Below are 20,723 nucleotides of genomic sequence, written 5' to 3'. Positions count from 1 at the left end.
TTTTTTCAAAAAATTTGCATTTTTTGTAATTTTTTTTGTTTTTTCAAAAAATCTGGTTTTTTGTTATTTTTCAAAAAATGTTAATTTTTTGTTATATTTAAAAAAAATTCATTTTCTGTGATTTTTCCAAACAAAAATCATTTTTTTGTATTTTTCCAAAAAATTTCATTTTTGTGATTTTTTAAAAAAAATTTCATTTTTGGTGATTTTTTTGTGATTTTTCAAAAAAATGTCATTTTTTGTGATTTTTCAAAAAATTTTTATTTTTTGTGATTTTTTGTGATTTTTCAAAAAAAATTCATTTTTTGTGATTTTTCAAAAAATTTGCACTTTTGTTATTTTTCAAAAAAATTTCATTTTTTGTGATTTTTTGTCATTTTTCAAAAAATTTCGATTTTTTGTTATTTTTCAAAAAATTTTCATTTTTTATTTTTCAAAAAATTTTCTTGTTTGTTATTTTTCAAAAAATTTTAATTTTTGGTGATTTTTTAAAAAAATTTCATTTTTTGTGATTTTTCAAAAAATGTTCATTTTTGGTGATTTTTTGTGATTTTTCCAAAAAAAATTATTTTTGGTGATTTTTCAAAAAAAATTCATTTTTGTTATTTTTCAAAAAATTGTCATTTTTTGTTATTTTTTAAAAAATTTTCATTTTTAGTGATTTTTCAAAAAAATTTGCATTTTTTGTGATTTTTCAAAAAAATTTCATTTTTTGTTATTTGTCAAAAAAAATTCATTTTTTGTGATTTTTCAAAAAAAATTCATTTTTTGTGATTTTTCAAAAAATTTAGATTTTTTGTTATTTTTCCAAAAATGTTCATTTTTTGTTATTTTTCCAAAAATTTGCATTATTTGTTTTTTCCAAAAATTTGCATTTTTTGTGATTTTTCAAAAAATTTGCATTTTTTGTTATTTTTCAAAAAATTTGCATTATTAGTTATTTTTCAAAAAATTTGCATTTTTTGTGATTTTTCCAAAAATTTTCATTTTTTGTAATTTTTCAAAAAAATTGCATTTTTTGTGATTTTTTTGTGATTTTTCAAAAAATGGCATTTTTTGTTATTTTTCAAAACATTTTTAGTTTTTGTTATTTTTCCAAAAATTTTCATTTTTTGTTATTTTTCAAAAAATTTTCATTTTTTGTTATTTTTTAAAAAATTTTCATGTTTTGTGATTTTTCAAAAAATTAGCTTTTTTGTGATTCTTTGTGATTTTTCAAAAATTTCGATTTTTTGTTATTTTTCCAAAAATATTTCATATTTTGTGATTTTTGAAAAATTTGCATTTTTTGTTATTTTTGTGTTTTTCAAAAAATTAGATTTTTTGTTATTTTTCTAAAAATTTTCTTTTTTTGTTATTTATCAAAAAATTTTCATTTTTTGTTATTTTTCAAAAAGTTTTCATGTTTTGTGATTTTTCAAAAAATTAGCTTTTTTTGTGATTTTTTAAATATTTCATATTTTGTGATTTTTCAAAAAAAAAATTATTTTTTGTGATTTTTCCAAAAATATTTCATTTTTTTGTGATTTTTCAAAAAATTTCGATTTTTTGTTATTTATCAAAAATATTTCATTTTTAGTTATTTTTCAAAAATATTTCATTTTTGGTGATTTTTCAAAAAAATTTCATTTTTTGTGATTTTTCAAAAAATGTTGATTTTTTGTTATTTTTCAAAAATATTTTATTTTTTGTTATTTTTCAAAAAATTCAGCCGTCAGCCGCCAATTTCTATCGGCCGTACTCCAGGATGGTGATGCCCAGCCACCGAGCATGGGGAATGGGCCAGCAACCCCTGTCTCCTGACGGCGCTGTACTTGCAGCAGACGTGCCTGTGCTTGCAAACCACTCGCTAGTAACTGTGGCAACGCATGAAGAGTTTGAGCTTACTCCAGATGCTTGCTTTGTGTTTTGTCATCAGTTGGGGCTGCCAACACATGGATTCCACCGGACGCACTCGATCTGGGGATAACAGACCCTCTATGGGGGGAGGGGAGGGGATCCTCCTGTTCTTTCTTTCTTTTCCTCCATCTGTTTTCTTTCTCTACAGATGCCGTTTTTCTCTGCTTAGTTTCTGATTTGGTCTATTTGGACATGTTGACCTCCTGCTTTGCTGCGGTTCGGACCGCCTTTGCCTAGAGCTCCGTGCTTTGCACTCTTGCCTTGTATGTTTTGTGTCCTGTTTTCTTACGTCAGCCTATCAGCACAGTGCTCAAACGACATAGCTTGAAGAACACGACGGGATCTACAAACGTTCCGCAAAAGAACTTCACTGACGAAAGCGGAAGCGCTAACGAAACAACCTCCCGCTGCAAGCACCTTACATTCCTGGGACGGGAAACCACCGACGGCTGGCTGCGAAATTGCCTCTGGTTCAGATTGGTTTAGAACCGTCCCTCTGCCCAAAACGCCACAGACGTCTGCAAAAGATTGCAGTTCTTGAAACAAAGTTACCTCTGATCCGAGCAGAAGCGTTCGCTTACTTAATGGCAGATAAAATGATGACCTTTCACACGGTCTGCATTCGTTCCGTCAGTAACAGCGGCAGGCCGGTAAAAATAAAATTCTGACATTCCACAGGGCACACTCGCTTGGCGGACAAAAGCCACCGGGGGCTCTCTTTGCGTGTTCCTTCACCTGGTCAAACCGCTTTGAGGGGGGACCTTTCGAGTAGTTTTCGGCGTCAGAACAGACTCTTCTAGCGACGGGTGGGCAGGCCTTCCACAGGCGCGCGGGGCTCTACTGGAGCAAAAGAGGCTTGGCAAAGGACGAGGAAGAGAGGGAAGCGCCGCTCTAGCGAGAGGGTGCTCGCTGCAGAGCCATTTGAGGAGAGCTGAGCTCCAGCGAGGGGGAGCATGAACTGTCGCTCCTCCTCCTGTAAGCTGTTTTAATGCGTACACCAACCCCGCCCCTAACCCTACCCCCAGTGACATCACTCGTAGAAGAAGTGCAAAAAAGGTGGAGCTCAAGCTTAAGCTCCCCCTCGCTGGAGCTCAGCTCTCCTCTCCTCAAATGGCTCTGCAGCGAGCACCACTTGGCTCCAGCCGGGTCCGACGCTACCGCCTGAACTCTGTCTTGAACCACTGTGCTCAGGGGAGAGCGCGAACGCAGTCCCCCACTACCAGAAATTATGCAGTCGAGATTCCCACATTTGGGGAATTCGCAGGGGTCAGCATGGCCGGAGTGCAATGGCCAAGCCTCGCCCTGGGTGAACCACCTTCTTGATCATGGTATCTCCCCTGCCAGGTAAGTATGGGTTGCCGGGCGGCGCAAATGTCAGCCGCCGTTTTCTATCGGCCGTACTCCAGGGCGGTGATGCCCAGCCACCGAGCATGGGGAATAGGCCAGCAACCTCTGTCTCCTGACGGCGCTGTACTTGCAGCAGACGTGCCTGTGCCTGTGCCTGCAAACCACTCGCTAGTAACTGTGGCAACGCATGAAGAGTTTGAGCTTCCTCCAGATGCTTGCTTTGTGTTTTGTCATCAGTTGGGGCTGCCAACACATGGATTCCACCGGACGCACTCGATCTGGGGATAACAGACCCTCTATGGGGGGAGGGGAGGGGATCCTCCTGTTCTTTCTTTCTTTTCCTCCATCTGTTTTCTTTCTCTACAGATGCCGTTTTTCTCTGCTTAGTTTCTGATTTGGTCTATTTGGACATGTCGACCTCCTGCTTTGCTGCGGTTCGGACCGCCTTTGCCTAGAGCTCCGTGCTTTGCACTCTTGCCTTGTATGTTTTGTGTCCTGTTTTCTTACGTCAGCCTATCAGCACAGTGCTCAAACGACATAGCTTGAAGAAGACGACGGTGTTGCGTGTGGCGTTCACTCCTGCCATTAATAATTACTTTCATAATTGGGGGCTCGTCCGCTTCTCTTTAAGTTGTTTCACTTTGTTCTCTTTTTGATACCAAACTTGTTTGACTTTACTGAACGACAGATCGTTAGACTATAATGTTTGGTTCTCATGGGGAATTCCTCATGACGTAATTTCGCGTCATAGGGAATCCCGCGTAGCGTGTCACACCGGAGCGTGTGCATGTGTGTGTGAACATCGTGTTTGTTTTGCTTGATCAACGCGGTTGCATGGCAAAGCTTGCTGGAAATGCAGGTAAGTGAAGTGTTTTTTTATACTGTTAATTGCATAGCGGCCTTTACTCCCCTGTTAGGTTAAAGAGGCGTTGTCCTTTGGACTTCGTCTGTTTTTTGTTTTTGTAGTGTCGCAAAGAGGCGGTTAGTGTTATCTGTTAACGCAGATATCTCGGGAGCACGTCCGTAGGATTTTGTGGGGTCGTCTATTATAGATTGTCTCACAATCCTGCTGGTTTTTAGTGCATAATAACCCGCCGCTGAACTGCGTGAAGACTAGGTGAGTTAGACAGGTAAAGTTCCGTTAGGCAGGCGCAGATAGAGGGGTGTATTTGCTCGCATTTGGTATACTTTGTAACGTTTGTTGTCACTTCACTTTCCTTTGCATTATCTTTCTATTTTGTTATATAGTTAATTTGCGGAAGTTTGTATTTTGCTGTTGGATGATTAAGATTTGACGCAGATTTGATTTTTTTGTATATTTGTTATTAATATTTTGACTGTGTGTTTTTCAATCTTATTATGGAGTTTAGTTTAGAGGAATTTGTTGCTCCTCCGAGCATAGAGAAGCTTGAACAGTGTACTAAAAGTAATCTGTTCTCTATTGCTGCTCACTTTGATGTACCACTCTCTAAACAAGAGAAAAAACAGAAAATTAAAAATGAATTGCATACAGCCTTATGTGAAATGAGTATCCTTCCTCCTGTTAGTGCTGTCACTTCACGTGCTGATGTGCAGCCTGACTCTGAATTGCGTAGACTTGAGTTGCAAGTAGAAATACGGTGATTGGAGCTCAAGGAAAAAGAGCTAAAGCATGAATTTGAGCTGCGTAAATTTGAGATACAGGAAATTGGAAGACGTGAATCTGCTCGTTTGTCTAGGCAGTCAAGGGATTTTGATCCGGAAACAGACTTTGACATTAATAAATGCATTCGTTTAATTCCTCCTTTTTCAGAGAGAGATGTGGACAAATATTTTGTACTTTTTGAACGAGTGGCTACGACATTGAAATGGCCTAAAGAGGTTTGGACTCTTCTTTTGCAACGTGTATTCACAGGAAAAGCCCAGGAGGCATATGCTTCTCTTTCACCTAAATTAAGTTTAAAATATGATCAGGTGAAATCTGCTGTTTTAAGGTCTTATGAATTAGTACCCGAGGCCTATAGGCAAAAGTTTAGGCGTTATAAAAAAGCTGAAAGCCAAACTTATGTCGAATTTGGTCGTGAAAAAACTGTACTTTTTGATCGTTGGTGTTCTGCACAAGAAGTGAAAAATTTAGAACAGCTTCGTGATCTAATTCTAATGGAGGAATTCAAAAATTGTCTACCAGACAAAATTGCAACGTACTTGAATGAACAGAAAGTCACTAATGTACTAGATGCTGCGGTATTAGCCGATGAATATGTTCTGACTCACAGAGAGAGCTTTGAAAAGCCATCTTTCTCTTCGTTGCAGCGTAGTCCTGTCACGCACTTTCACACTGAGCACAGTGCTAAAGATGCGGCTAGGCCAAGGCCAGTATGCGCTTATTGCAAAAAACGTGGTCATTTAATCAACAGCTGTTTTTAGCTGAATAAAAAGAAGCCTAAAACTGTGGCACTGGTAGAAAAAGTCTCAACATCAAACCTTTTTCAGTCTGGGTGTGTTGATTTGGAGATTTACTCACCATTTATAATGAAGGGAGTTGTTTCCTTGTCAGACAGTGATGTAAAAGTTCCTGTAACCATCTTGCGTGATACTGCCGCTTCTAGATCTATCATTCTACAAAGTGTGTTGCCTCTTTCTGATAAAACTTCGTTAAACTGCAATGAGATTGTTCAGGGATTTGGAATGAAACTTGTTAACCTGCCAATGCATTCTGTCCAGCTTGAGTCGGATCTGGTGTCTGGTCCAGAAGCAGTTGCAGCATGCACAGCTTTTCCAATAAAAGGAGTGGATTTTCTCTTGGGGAATGATCTTGCTGGGGGCAAAATCTTAGTGAGTCCTGAAGTAACTGCTGTGCCCTTTTTGTCTGAAGGCCCAGATGAACTGCAGGTGAAGTATCCAACAGTGTTTCCTGTATGTGCTGTCACTCGGTCAATGGCTAAAGCTAACTTGATAGACTCTGATGGCTTGGAGGATAGTTTTATGATAGATCTTGACAGAGAACCTAAAGTAGACTCTGATAGTGGCCCTGTTCTGAGTTCTCCATCTTCAGTCTCTGATTTTACAGAGTTGGATGGAAAATGTGAAAACTCATCAGCTGACAATGTGCTAGAACGTTCTGAGCTGTCTGAGAACTTTAGTGGGGTTCGTATGTCAAAAGAACATCTAATTTCTGAACAAAGTAGTGATGATTCGCTCATTTCTCTGTATGAGTTGGCTGTCCCTGAAGAGAAGCTTATCGACAATGTGTCTGGTTATTTTGTCAAAAATAACATTTTAATGCGCAAGTGGACGCCATCTTCTGCTTCTGTGCATGATGATTGGAGCACTGTAACACAAATTGTTGTTCCAAAAAAGCTTCGAGGTGAAATACTCAGTTTAGCTCATGACAACCCCTTAGCTGGTCATTTGGGTGTCACCAAAACCTATGATCGTATTTTGCGTAATTTTTTTTGGCCAGGTCTAAAACGGGATGTGAAGTGGCATTGTAGAACATGTCATACTTGTCAAATAGCTGGAAAGTCAAATCCACCGATTCCACCTTACCCTTTATATCCTATTCCAGCTGTAGACTCGCCGTTTGATCATGTCGTGGTGGACTGTGTAGGCCCATTGCCTCGGACCAAATCTGGCAGTAAATTTTTGTTGACCATTATGTGCGCTTCAACACGTTTTCCTGAGGCCATACCCATGCGCAAAATTACGGCCACGTCAGTAGTAAAAGCACTGACCAAGTTCTTCTCACTGTTTGGGCTTCCCAAGGTAATTCAAACGGACCAGGGGACAAATTTTATGTCTCGTGTTTTTAAACAGGTTACCAATCAGCTGAAAATATCCCATAACTTTTCAAGTGCTTACCATCCTGAAAGCCAGGGCACATTGGAGAGATTTCATCAGACCCTTAAATCAATGCTTCGTGCATATTGCCTGGAGTTTGAAAAGGATTGGGATGAGGGTGTGCACTTGCTTTTGTTTGCAGCTCGAGAAGTGGTGCAAGAATCTACTGGCTTCAGCCCAGCAGACTTGGTGTTTGCACATAATATCCGTGGCCCTTTGAAATTGCTGCGAGACAATTGGTTGAATGAATCGGAACAAAAAAATATACTGGATTATGTTAGCTCTTTTCGGCACAAGCTACATCGTGCATGTGAACTGGCTAAACAGAATTTAGCAGTTGCTCAATCCAGGATGAAAAACTGGTTTGATAAGAACAGTGTGGACAGACAGTTTAAGCCGGGGGACAAAGTTTTGGTATTTTTACCGATTCCTGGCTGTAGCCTTCAAGCAAGGTATAGTGGACCTTATGTCATTGAAAAAAAGGGTAAGTGATAGGGATTATGTGGTTGCTACCCCCGACCGTGTTCGTCGTAGCAGACTCTGCCACATCAACATGATCAAACCTTATTATGATCGTGGGCAAATGATTCCTCACAGCTCTAAAAAAATAAAAACAGCTCCATCTATGCCTAACACTGAGTGTTCAACTGTCTCAAGTGTGTTGCAGGTACAATCATTTTCCGGGTTGTCATCGGGTGCTGACAGTGTCATTGAGAACTCTGAGTCGCTGTCTGATCTTGAAGCTGGCGGCGACATTGAGAGTCCATCCGTGGCTACAGTTCAAGGATGTTTAAAAAATTCTGAGATGCTTGCTAATCTTGATTCTTGTTTTTTGCATCTTTCTGATTTACAGAGAACAGACATAATTAAATTAATTAAGTGTCATGTTTCCCTGTTTTCAGATGTTCCATCTCAGACTCATGTGCTGCAGCATGACATCGATGTTGGTGCTAATGCTGCGATTAAACAACATCCATACCGCGTGAACCCTGTGAAACGTCAGCGACTACAAAATCAAGTCAATTATATGTTGGCGCATGGTATTGCAGAACCTAGTATTAGCTCATGGAGCTCGCCCTGTCTTTTGGCTATGAAGTCTGATGGATCTGAACGTTTCTGCACAGACTTTAGAAGGGTTAACAATGTCACAAAACCTGACTGTCACCCTCTTCCTCGTATGGAAGACTGTGTTGACCGTGTGGGGTCGGCTGTGTTTGTGACAAAGTTAGACCTTCTTAAAGGATTTTGGCAGGTGCCATTAACTCAACGTGCAAAGGAAATCTCGGCATTTGTTACACCTGATGCCTTCTTACAGTATACAGTAATGCCTTTTGGGGTACGCAATGCGCCCGCGACATTTCAGCGGTTAGTTAACTGCGTGTTGGGGGGAGTGCCAGGATGTGAGGTGTATCTAGATGACATCGTTGTTCATTCAAAAACGTGGCAAGAACACATCCATCAGTTGACACAGGTTTTTGAGAAACTGACTGATGCCAATTTAACAGTTAATTTGGCCAAATGTGATTTTGCAAAAGCAACGGTAGTTTACTTGGGTAAGATTGTGGGCAGTGGCATGGTAAAACCAGTACACGCCAAGATTGAGGCTATCACGTCATTTCCAGTCCCTTCCACACGTCTGGGAATGGCGGGATATTACCGTAATTTTTGTAAAAACTTTTCGACAGTAGTTTCTCCTCTCACCGACCTATTAAGTCCGAAGTCGGTTTTTAAATGGTCACCGGAATGTCAACATTCTTTTGAGTCACTTAAACACCTTTTAATGCATGCACCCGTCTTGGCGGCTCCAGTGTACGACCGTACATTCAAATTGGCTGTTGATGCTAGCGATGTAGGGGCAGGCGCTGTGCTATTGCAGGATGGACTTGATGGAGTTGAGCACCCAGTGTGCTACTTTTCAAAAAAATTCCAGAAACATCAAAAAGCATACTCCACAATCGAAAAAGAAGCTCTGGCGCTGGTTTTGGCCCTTAACAATTTTGAGGTTTATATTGGATCTTCATCTTATCCAATAACAGTCTACACTGATCACAACCCTCTCATCTTTATTCATAGAATGCGTAATTCTAACCAACGCTTAATGAGATGGGCTTTGTTTGTCCAAGCCTTTAACTTGGACATGAAACATGTTGCCGGTAAAAATAATGTGCTGGCCGACGCGATGTCACGTATTACCATATGGTGATGGGTGGTGTTTATTGTATTTTTGTTTTGTTTACCAGTCACCATTTTGGGGGTGGAGGTGTTGCGTGTGGCGTTCACTCCTGCCATTAATAATTACTTTCAATTGATCTTGTTTGTCCTTTTCCCTTTTCAGTTTTCTATTGGTTAATCTGGTGGCGTCAGGCCTTTAAAACGAACGGAAGCGGACTTCTACGGCCCTCATTCCTCCACGTCACCACAGTCTTTGACGGCTTTATTGTTGTGTTCTCCTTTATGCTTTCCTTTTGATATTTGTTTGGAGTGGGGAGCTCCAACCTGCTTTAGGTTTGTTTGGTTGTTCTTTATTATGTTGTTGGGCTCCCCATCTCTTGTCAATTTGGATTGTTTTGTTGGTTATGTTATATTAATAAATAATTTAGCTGGAGAACTTTGGCCGTTGTTTATTATGTTACGTTGTCTTTTGGTCACGAGTCTTATTTAAGTTAGGGACCGTAACAATATCTATAATTAACATTAACTAATCAGAATTTTTTGCAACCATTACTTTATTTGAACATTAATGTATAAAATACATTGGAAATGAATGATTGCTGCTAAACTGTAAAATTTTGTCACAGCGCTTCTATGCAGAACAAAAAGTTTAAAGAATGGTGCTTATTTTTAATATATATGTTTTTATGCACTAAAAGAATACTACAAAGATGTTTTATTGAGATTTAATGTGACTGTACTTAACAAAAATACGAATTTACGTATAAAAAAAATGCTTATACCTAATTCTCTAAGAAAGCTATGTGGATTATGACAATACTTACAGCCGTGCTTGGTGTAGAAGCTCTACACACTGCTGAACTGGGCTGAACATCAGCCTGTGATGGTCTTCTAGCCACACTAAGATTTGGCTTTGCTGCAGCAATGTGGGATCCGGAAAATCTTGGTTTGGTGAACTCAAAAAGGGCAAGACAAAAAGCATTTCATTAAAAACACTGTGTTCACAATGGCAAAATGTACACTACTGTTCAAAGGTTTGCTATCTGCTCAATGTATTTTTTTAATGCTATAATTATGTTTATCAAGGCTACATTTATCTGATCGGTCCCACTTTATATTAAGTGTCCTTAACTACAATGTACTTACATGAAAAAATAAATACAATGTACTTACTGTGTTTATAATGTATTTGAGAACACTTGTGGTGCTTTTGAGTTGGGATATAGGTTGGGTTATAGACAGGTTTCATGGCATGGGTAGGTTTAAGGGTGGGTTAAGGTGTAAGGGATGGTCAACAGTGTATTTACAAATGTAATTACAAAACTTAACTACAGATGTAATTACATACATGTATTTAATCAAGCATAAGTACACAGTAAGTACATGTATTTACACAATAAGTACATTGTAACAAACTATTAATTCCTGTGTAAGTACATATTAGTTAAGGCCACTTAATATAAAGTGGGACCATTTGATCTAATATTTAGTAAAAACTGGAATAATGTGAAATAATAATATAGGCAAATCAAATAAATAAAGAATAATTTATTCAAACAATTCAAATCAAATAAAATCGATTTAATTCATGAGCAAATCAAACACAATAGAATTCTTGTTATATATGATTAATATTAAGCTTTTATATTTTAACAATAATAATTTTTTTGAACATTAGTGTATATTACCTTACATTTCAAGCAATTAGAAACTACCACCTAATTGAAACTAATTTACTCAATTTAATTTAAGCAGGTCTCTAGCAACACCTCAACTTTTTTGTTGCTTTTTGTTCTTTTCTCTTCTATGTTTGAACTTTGAACTGAACTTTGAACACCTTGAACACTTGAAACACTGAAATTGTCATTTCTTTTGATTTTTAAAAAAATGTACCATTGACAATTGCGGTGAAATCTTTGATGCCACTGATGGAGTAGACGGGGGCTGGGGCTGGGCCTCAAGTTGTCTCGTCTCCATCACCTCCTGAGCAGGTACAGTAGGGGCAGGTTGTTGCACCGTTTGTGCTTGAGCAGCAGAAGCAGTACTCTGCTGAAAATAAATCACAAAAATACATATAATCATGAAAAAGGAAAGGCATTCTAGTAAATAAAAATAAACACATATTGATTCAAAAATGTACCTTTTGAGTGTGAAAACCACATGTGCATTTCAGCACACCTCCAAGCAAGGTCCTCTGCCCACGAGATTGTAATGGACATTTCTCAATCTGAAAAAATCATGAAAAATATATTAAATAATTTTATACAATACAAAAAACTTTTATAAATAAATAAGAATTTTTACTCAATGACTCCCTTAATAAAGCACACAATAGCTCTGTAAATTAATTTACCACTGTTTCTAGAGTGTGTAATATTTATTTAATATGTAATCATACAGTTTGTATCTCCAAAAACGAAAAGAAGAATAAGAGGAACTGGACAGAAACATTTCAGGTCTTAAAATCACATGCTGTATACTGTACACTCATAATCCCTTCCCCCACCTTTTCAGATCTCTCTCATAAACGGTCAAACTTACTAAATTATTCAACGTAAATCTCAAAATACATGCAATTTAAAACACTTTAATATTTAAAAACAAGTATGACATGTTTTACACAGATACTGTACTGAATGTACTGAAGCCTAACAAGTTAACGTTACTCTGTTAAGCAAATTTCAACAAACGTTATATCATGTAAACGAAATACACACCTTTTGATAAATCTCATGCCACTTTTTTTGTCGAGGAGCTGGCCTGTTGCCCTCATTTGATGGCCAAACTCCTGTGCTGGCAAACTTTTTCAGACGTGAAATCCAGTCAGCGTCTTACATGGCTTTATGAGATTTTCCAGACATTTTTTCTCCTATAAATTAAACGGTTTTGAATTAAAGTATCCTAATTTGAAATGCAACACACTAAAACATTAATTCGTGCAATTGTGTAGTTTTTCCTACCTTTTTTAAGAAATCACTATCGGAAAAAATCCTTTACTGTAAGCAAAACGATGCTGTGCTCTATCGAATGATGCTGTTCGTTGAATATCACTGATGGTCAATTAACTTTTTTGACCTCTGACCCGCCTCCAGAGGACTGCATCATTCCTTCGTGTACCTTCGGCTCAGTTCAGAAAATTGATTGACATCTGACTGACCTGTTTGACTGCACACCTAGCGGTGAATCTTGGAACGGTTCCCTCTCCCCGGCTTCAACATTGTCTCGACTCTGATTGGTCAAATGTTGAAAATGTTGTGAATTCCGGTCTGCGATTGGCTGCAAATGTTGAGGCGCTGCAACGTGATTGGCTACAATGTTGGAGCGAATCGTTCCAATTGGCTCTCATCTTCAACATTTGTGAAATATTGTCGGACTATCCTTCGGCAGCTGGATTAAGGCTCCAGTCTCTTCAGGGGCGTGGGTTCGAATCCCACTGCTGCCAGGCAGTCCTTTTAGGATGCTTGAGAACGACCTCTCTGCTTGAGCAAACAGAATTGCAAAGTGATACTGCACGCTTCCGCTCACATCCAAATGTAGACTCCTTGGCCAAGATTGAAGGGCTTTACTAGGAAGCTCGGCGTCCTCTCTGCTTCCGTAAAATTGGGCAAAAAAAGGACCACTGCATAGAGTCATCAGGGATAGCGTAGCCAAGGAAACTAGGGCGCTGGATATAGGCTCCAGTCTCTTTGGGGGCGTGGGTTCGAATCCCACCGCTGCCAGATGTGGTTTTAAACACGGCCAAACTGCTTGAGTGTGTGTGTGAGTCTCAGTGAACGCTGGAAATGAGAGAGTACATTTAAGTTGGCAACTAGTCAGTATAATGTGTTCTTTGAAACTCACGGCAGACTCGTTGGTTTGACAGCAACACATTTCCAAGCTCGAATCTGCTCAGGAGCAAGTGTCTTTCCCACGATTAGATTGCAGCATCTTAAAGTCTGCACTGGAAGTCTCTCTCTGCCATTGCTCCTTTTAGCAAGAGCACCCTATTGAAACAGGAACAGTAAAGATTCACAGTTAGAGTAGTAATAATCTATAACTGGATTTAAATATAATAACAACAACAATGTGGGGTCTGCTGTGATGGAATCAGTAACTTTCACTCTTTTGTGAAATAACAGTTACCTTGTAATCAGGTGCTTAAATGCATCGCAGCTGGCTGCCGTTTGGAGTAGACTTGAGGGGTGCTCAAATAGAGACAGAACTGTGGTTGACAGGAAGTTGGGAGGGCTTCCTAAGCTGGTATTAAGGAGCTCTCTTTCTTTGTGGAGGAGCTCCAGCAAGCCATGGCCAAATTGAACTGATTTCCCAGCGATGCTGCGCTACTTGAAACAAGTTGGTGCGAAAACTGCTCAGGGAAAGCAGCTTGGCAAGGTAGCGTGGCCGAGCGGTCTAAGGCGCTGGATTAAGGCTCCAGTCTCTTCGGGGGCGTGGGTTCGAATTCCACTGCTGCCAGGCAGTCCTTTTAGGATGCTTGAGAATGACCTCTCTGTTTAAGCAAACAGACTTGCAAAGTAATACTGCACGCTTCCGCTCACATCCAAATGTAGACTCCTGGGCCAAAGTTGAAGGGCTTCACTAGGAAGCTCGGCGTCCTCTCTGCTTCCGTAAAATTAGGCAGAAAAGGGACCACTGCATGGAGTCATCTGGGATAGCGTAGCCAAGGGATCTGAGGCGCTGGATTTAGGCTCCAGTCTCTTTGGGGGCGTGGGTTTGAAACCCACCGCTGCCAGGCAGTACTTTTAGGATCCTTGAGAATGATTTCTGTGCTTGAGCAAATAGACTTGCAAAGTGATACTGCACGCTTCCGCTCACATCCAAATGTAGACTCCTTGGCCAAAGTTGAAGGGCTTTACTAGGAAGCTCTGCGTCCTCTCTGCTGTTCTGCTTCCGTAAAATTGGGCAGAAAAGGGACCACTGCATGGATCCATCTAAGGTAGCGTGGCCAAGGGGTCTAAGGCGCTGGTTTTAGGCTCCAGTTTCTTTGGGGGTGTGGGTTTGAATCCCACTGCTGCCAGAGGTGGTTTTAAACACGATCAAACTGCTTGAGTGTGTACGCGTTCTCAGTGAACGCTGGAAATGAGAGAGTACAATTAAATTGGCAACTAGTCAGTATAATGTGTTCTTTGAAACTCACGGCAGACTTGTTGGTGTGACAGCAACACATCCCCAAGCTCGAATCTGCTCAGGAGCAAGTGTCTTTCCCACGATTAGATTTCAGCATCTGAACTGGTAGTCTCTCTCTGACATTGCTCCTTTTAGCAAGAGCGCCCTGTTGAAACAGGAACAGTAAAGATTCACAATTACAGTAGTAATACAGTGGGGAATAAACCAGAGTCAAGAGATGTGTTGATTATGTGAGTCAGTGTTGGTATGACTTTCTGACAGAGAAATGAAAATAGCCTCACCATTTACTTTCCATTGTGTGGTTTTAAACCTTGATGAGTTTCTTGATTCTGTTGAAGACAAAATAAGATATTGTAATAAAAATGCTGGCTTACATTGTGTTCCAGAAGACAGGAAATGTTTAAAACCACATGATGGAGAGTAAATGGTAAGCTCATTTTAATATTTAGGGTAAACATCCATTTCATGCTTGCCACTTTAAGCCTTCATACTAAAGTTCACTTTTTTGTTCTTTTTTGAAGACCTGATGGTGCTGAAAGAAGAGACACATCAATGGAATAAAATGGAAGAGAAACAACAAGAAATTAAAGCTGCAAGCAGCGATGATAGGGACCTCGCACCCGGGCTCACCGCCGCCTGGTGACCTTACGATGACAGAGAACAGCGAACAATAATAATTTAAGCCAATATATAAAAAAAGATCTAGGAAAATCACAGATTTATGCCAAACTTCCTCCTGTCAGCAGGTGGCGCTATAACTGTGACTTAAGATTGGCATGTAGATGTCTTCCGGAGAGGAATCCTATCAACCATGTGAAGTTTCAGGCACATGGGACATTGTGTGGCTGAGGTATAAGCCAAACTACCTTCTGCCAGCAGGTGGCGTTATGACTGACTCAATATTGTTATGTGGATGTGTTCAGGAGCGGACTTTTATCAACCATGTGAAGTTTCAGGCAGATCAGAGATTGTGTGGAGATTGTGTTTAAAGACAAACTACCTTCTGCCAGCAGGTGGCGCTATGACTGACTCAGTATTGTTATGTAGATGTGTTTAGGAGAGGACTTTCATCAACCATGTGACATTTTAGGCAGATCTGACATTGTGTGGCCGAGTTACAAGCCAAACTACCTTCTGCCAGCAGGTGGCGCTATGACTAACTCAATATTGTTATGTAGATGTGTTCAGGAGAAGACTTTTATCAATCATGTGAAGTTTCAGGCAGATCGGACATTGTGTGGTTGAGTTATAAGAAAATCCTGTTCCATGGCGAAGCGTTGAGGTTTGTCATGCCACCACAGACACGCCCCTGTGCAAAAACTCTAGATCTTCACAGTATATCATCGCTAGAGCTTTCAGATGACACCACTCTATTTTGGTGCTGATATGGGAAAGTTTGTGGGAGGAGTTTGTTACAGTGTCAAACATGTCATTTCCTGTGGCCAGCAGGTGGCGCTATAACTGTAACTGGATATCGGCACGTAAACCTGATCAGGTCAGGACTGTTATTAAATGTGTGAATTTTGAGGCAGATCGAATATTGCATGCCTGAGTTATAAAGACTTCCTGTTTTGTGGCGAATCATCAAAGTTTGCGAGGCCGCCACGGACACGCCCATCGATGAAAACTCTAAAGCTTCGCAATTTAACATCACCAAGGCTTTAAGATGACAAAACCCAATTTTGGTGTTTATCAGATAAAATTCCTAGGAGGAGTTCGTTAAAATACAACACCTGAAAATGGCAAAAGCGCCACTTTTTCGCCATAGGAAGTTAAAAATATCCGACTTCCTGTTGGGTTTGAGATATGGCTCCAAGAGACTTTTTCGTATGTTTTGCTATGTTTGAGGTGTGTGCCAATTTTTGTGCATGTGCGTGATTCGTAGATCAGGGGCTCGTCCGTTTAATTTTTCTAGGTGGCGCTGTCGAGTAATTTTGCCACGCCCACTTCAATATTGTTATGTGGATGTGTTCAAGAGATGACGTTTATCAACCATGTGAAGTTTCAGGCAGATCGGACATTGTGTGGTTGTGTTATAAGGACTTCCTGTTCCATGGCGAAGCGTTGAGGTTTGTCATACCGCCACGGACACACCCCTCTGCGAAAACTCTAGATCTTCACAATATAACATCGCTAGAGCTTTCAGATAACACCAGTCAATTTTGGTGCTGATACGATAAAATTTGTGGGAGGAGTTTGTTACTCCGTAAATCATGTCATTTCCTGTGGCCAGCAGGTGGCGCTGTAACTGTATCTGGATATTGGCATGTAAACGTGTTCAGCTCAGGACGCTTATCAAGCGTGGCGATTTTGAGGCAGATCGGGTAATGCATGCCTGAGTTATAACGACTTCCTCTTTTGTGGCGAATCGTCAAAGTTTGCGAGGCCGCCACGGACACGCCCATCGACGAAAACTCTAAAGCTTCGCAATTTAACATCGCCAAGGCCTTTAGATGACAAAACCCAATTTTGGTGTCAATCGGATAAAATCCCTAGGAGGAGTTCGTTAAAATACAACGCCTGGAAATGGCAAAAACGCCACTTTTTCGCCGCAGGAAGTTAAAAATATCCGACTTCCTGTTGGGTTTGAGATATGGCTCCAAGAGACTTTTTCGCATGTTTTGGCATGTTTGAGGTGTGTGCCAATTTTCATGCATGTGCGTGATTCGTATATCGGGGGCTCGTCCGTTTAATTTTTCTAGGTGGCGCTGTCGAGTCATTTTGCCACGCCCACTTCCGAAGCCCATAACAAACGTAAATTTTCGCCACTTCTGAGGCGTGTGCAAAGTTTCGTGAGTTTTCGGGCATGTTTAGCCCCTCAAAACCGCGATTCATTCCGCGGAAGAAGAAGAAGAAGAAGAAGAATAATAATAAACAGAGCAATTCCAATAGGGCCTACGCACCGTTTCGGTGCTCGGTCCCTAATAACGACTGATGAAAAACCCACACTCACCAAAAAGACTTCATCACACAGAAAACCTCGGAAATCCAAGTCTAGGTGTAATTTCAGCTGTAAAGCCGTTTGCATGTGCTCAGTGTGGAAAGAGCTTCACAACCAAAGCTAGAATCATGAATCACACGAATGGTCACACTGGAACCACAGTGTTTACATGTGATCATTGTGGAAAGAATCTCTCATGCAAAGACTCCATTAAGCAACACATGAAGATTCACTCAGGCGAGCGTTTTCGATGCAGTGAGAGTGGAAAAGTCTTTAAACATAAAAGAAGCCTCGTCAATCACATGAAGCTTCACAATGGAGAGAAAAAATGAGGCCTTGTCCAGCAGAGCTTAAGGCTTTCCCGGGATAGCATGGGATAGCATCTCGCGACAAGTGTGAACTCTTGAATACATCTCAAGTTACAGGAATGAAACCCTTTGAACCTGAAGATTTAAACTCAATAACTGAAGAGGGGTGAAGATGTGCCAGGTTTTGAGAGTTTCTTCTCTTACAGGGCTGCAAGAAAGCTAAATAACTCTATATGTGTTTCAAGTTATTATGAACTGAGATCCAAATTTGTGCACATTGCACACTGCAATCAAATGGTCGGCACTGAAAAGAGAATTAGAAAGATTAGGGAGGAGAAAATGTTTGAGGAGATGCAGAGAAAACTGTCCTACACCCTTAGATTGTGTTTTTGATCATTCACATTGTTTGATCGTCACTCCCTTGAACAAACACCAATTTGTCTCCAATTTTGGGCTTTTGTCTGCAGTGTCACAAAACTTGGTGGTGAATAAAAATCCACCTAAACTCGGCCGGTGTGAACTTGCAATGACAATGACAGACTGATGCAGACTCCATAAAGCCCTGATCAGACTACACAATGCCATTTGCCTTTTACAACAGATCAGATTTGTGTCAGATTATGAGATTTTGACTTGATCAAATCTTGATGTGTTGTGGGTAACAAATGAAGACTTTGGTTTCAAAACACTACACATTTATTTTGATGGACTGATTTTAGAAAATAAAAAAGTTTTCCTCATGAAGACAATTAAACTTTTTGTAAACAACTGGTTTCCTTTGAAGAAATGTTCATGTGAAAACTCCCACATTACTACAAATAAATCTGTGTATGGAAAACCCAGTATCTCTATTGTGAATGAGAACATGAGTGATTTGTTAGCTTACAAGCTAATTCAAGTACTCAACAGAGACTACTGAAGCACTTCAGATATCTGTTCATTCAAAATATATATTATATATATATTATATATATATATATATATATATATATATATATATATATATATATATATATATATATATATATATATATATATATACATATGTGTGTGTGTGTGTGTGTGACTACTATTACTAACAGCAATGTTAGGTGGGCAAAATAAAAACTGAAAAAGGATACTTTTTTAAACTAGTATGGGTCTATAAATCTCATTGTCACCCTTTAAAAGGTTTAAAAACCAACATTTATAAATTTATATATTTATGAATGAAGAATTTTTTTGCAAAGCATAAACGGTTATTAACTACTTAATGTTGTGTACAATTTTCTTTAGTCACATTAAATTTAACTTGTTTATTGCAAAAAGGGTTTACATGGATATTGACATGAATATATGCAATTATATAAAACATGCTCAGTTTTTCAATATGACTTTCACAAAATTCACAAGATCTCCTTATTATCAACTTTTAATCTCAGGAATTATTTTAATGGATACACATCATTAGTCATTTAAACTGAAGTTCTTTAATTTTGGGGAGAATTGAATAAGAAATGTAACTTGTCTTATTTTTCTAAATAAATTCCTGTGAATTAAAATTGTAAAAATTATACGCATGATAAGTGTTCAGTGTCATGATTATGGAGGCCCAAGAGTACGGTGGCCGGGAAGTGCAAAACAACATTATAAAGTTTAAAAACACTTTTACAAAGCTCGAGACAAATTTACATTTTGAAAGACATGTTTACATATCATCAGACACAATTACATAGGGAAAACAATTTTACCAAGGACGAAACAAATTTACATTTTAGAAAACAAATTAACAAAACGCAAAACACTTTTACAAATCCCGAAACAAATTTACAATTAGATTCCCTATGGAAAAAGAATGTACCACACCCCGGAAAACCTTTGTAAAAGTGTTTCAAACTTTATAATGTTGTTTTGCACTTCCCGGCCACCGTACAAGAGTGCTGGTTAGAAAATCAAAGACTCAAATGATCAATTTAATTATTGAAGCATAAAAATGTCTTTATTTTCTTGTCTGCTTAGTCCCTTTATTAATCTGGGGTCGCCACAGCGGAATGAACCACCAACTTATCCAGCAAGTTTTTACGCAGCGGATGCCCTTCCAGCTGCAACCCATCTCTGGTAAACACCCACACACACATTTACACACACACTCATACACTATGGACAATTTAGCCTATCCAATTCACCTGTACCGCATGTCTTTGGACTGTGGGGGAAACCGGAGCACCCAGAGGAAACCCACGCGAATGCAGGGAGAACATGCAAACTCCACACAGAAACGCCAACTGTACCGAGGCTCGAACCAGCCACCTTCTAGCTGTGAGGGGACAGCACTACCTACTGCGCCACTGCTTCGACCAGCATAAAAATGTACATAAATAAATCACAATTGAAATGTTTTTAAATGTCATTTAATTATCAATAAACAATGCATTACAAATACATTTTAAATCTATGAATAAATAGATATTTTTATTACTGTATTATTATTTAATCCATGTTTTAAAGGCTGATTAATCAAACAGTAAAATTTGTATTAATAAATCACAAAACACATTTTAAACAGCTTTTTAAATAAGCATTTGGCAAATGCTTTTCTCCCTATTTGCTGTTTGGTTTTGCCACATGCTTTTCTCAAATTGAAAATGAATCGAGTTAAAAAATGACTCTGCTGTAATGAGCTATTGTTTTCCTCTGTTAGGAAAAAAAAGACAGTTAACAGTTTTATCTAGATTAAATGACCTTGGTGATAAAGATTTTATTGGAGATATAGAACAAAATGAACTTCGTATTTTGCCATCAGAGTTGGATTACTTCTATACAGAGAAAGCTAAAGGAGCTTTACTATCTAGAGTGAAATGGATAGAGGAGGGGGAGAAAAATTCTTCATATATATTTTTTTTTAATTTAGTAAAGCATAGACAATCTTCAAAAACTATTAATAAACTTAGTATAAATAACAATGTAAGTGAAGAGAAAACTTTGATTGATGATCACATCTATTCATATTATTATGTAAGTCAAAATTTAATGAGAGTGATTGTGACTTTTTCTTTTCCTTTTTAAAAGATAAAGTTCCTATTATAGATAACAGCTTCCGAGAAATTATGGAATCTGACATTGTTATCTCTGAA

At 39.0% G+C, this 20,723-nt stretch overlaps 1 protein-coding gene and 1 non-coding gene across 2 annotated transcripts in view; both read right to left on the bottom strand.

Moving 5' to 3' along the window:
* LOC137491081 (uncharacterized) overlaps window positions 1–20,723 on the bottom strand; it is a 554,517-nt gene that overhangs the window by 279,103 nt on the left and 254,691 nt on the right. The window lies entirely within an intron of this gene.
* Window positions 3,088–3,251, bottom strand: LOC137494207 (U1 spliceosomal RNA). The gene has a single exon (XR_015486860.1). It is a non-coding gene; the product is annotated as a U1 spliceosomal RNA (small nuclear RNA).

The sequence above is a fragment of the Danio rerio genome, chromosome 4 (genome assembly GCF_052040795.2).
Source record: "Danio rerio strain M-AB ecotype USA chromosome 4, GRCz13ab, whole genome shotgun sequence".
NCBI classification, from domain to species: Eukaryota; Metazoa; Chordata; class Actinopteri; order Cypriniformes; family Danionidae; genus Danio; species Danio rerio.
Note: the sequence above shows the minus strand (reverse complement) of the source record. Positions and strands in the feature narration are given on the sequence as shown.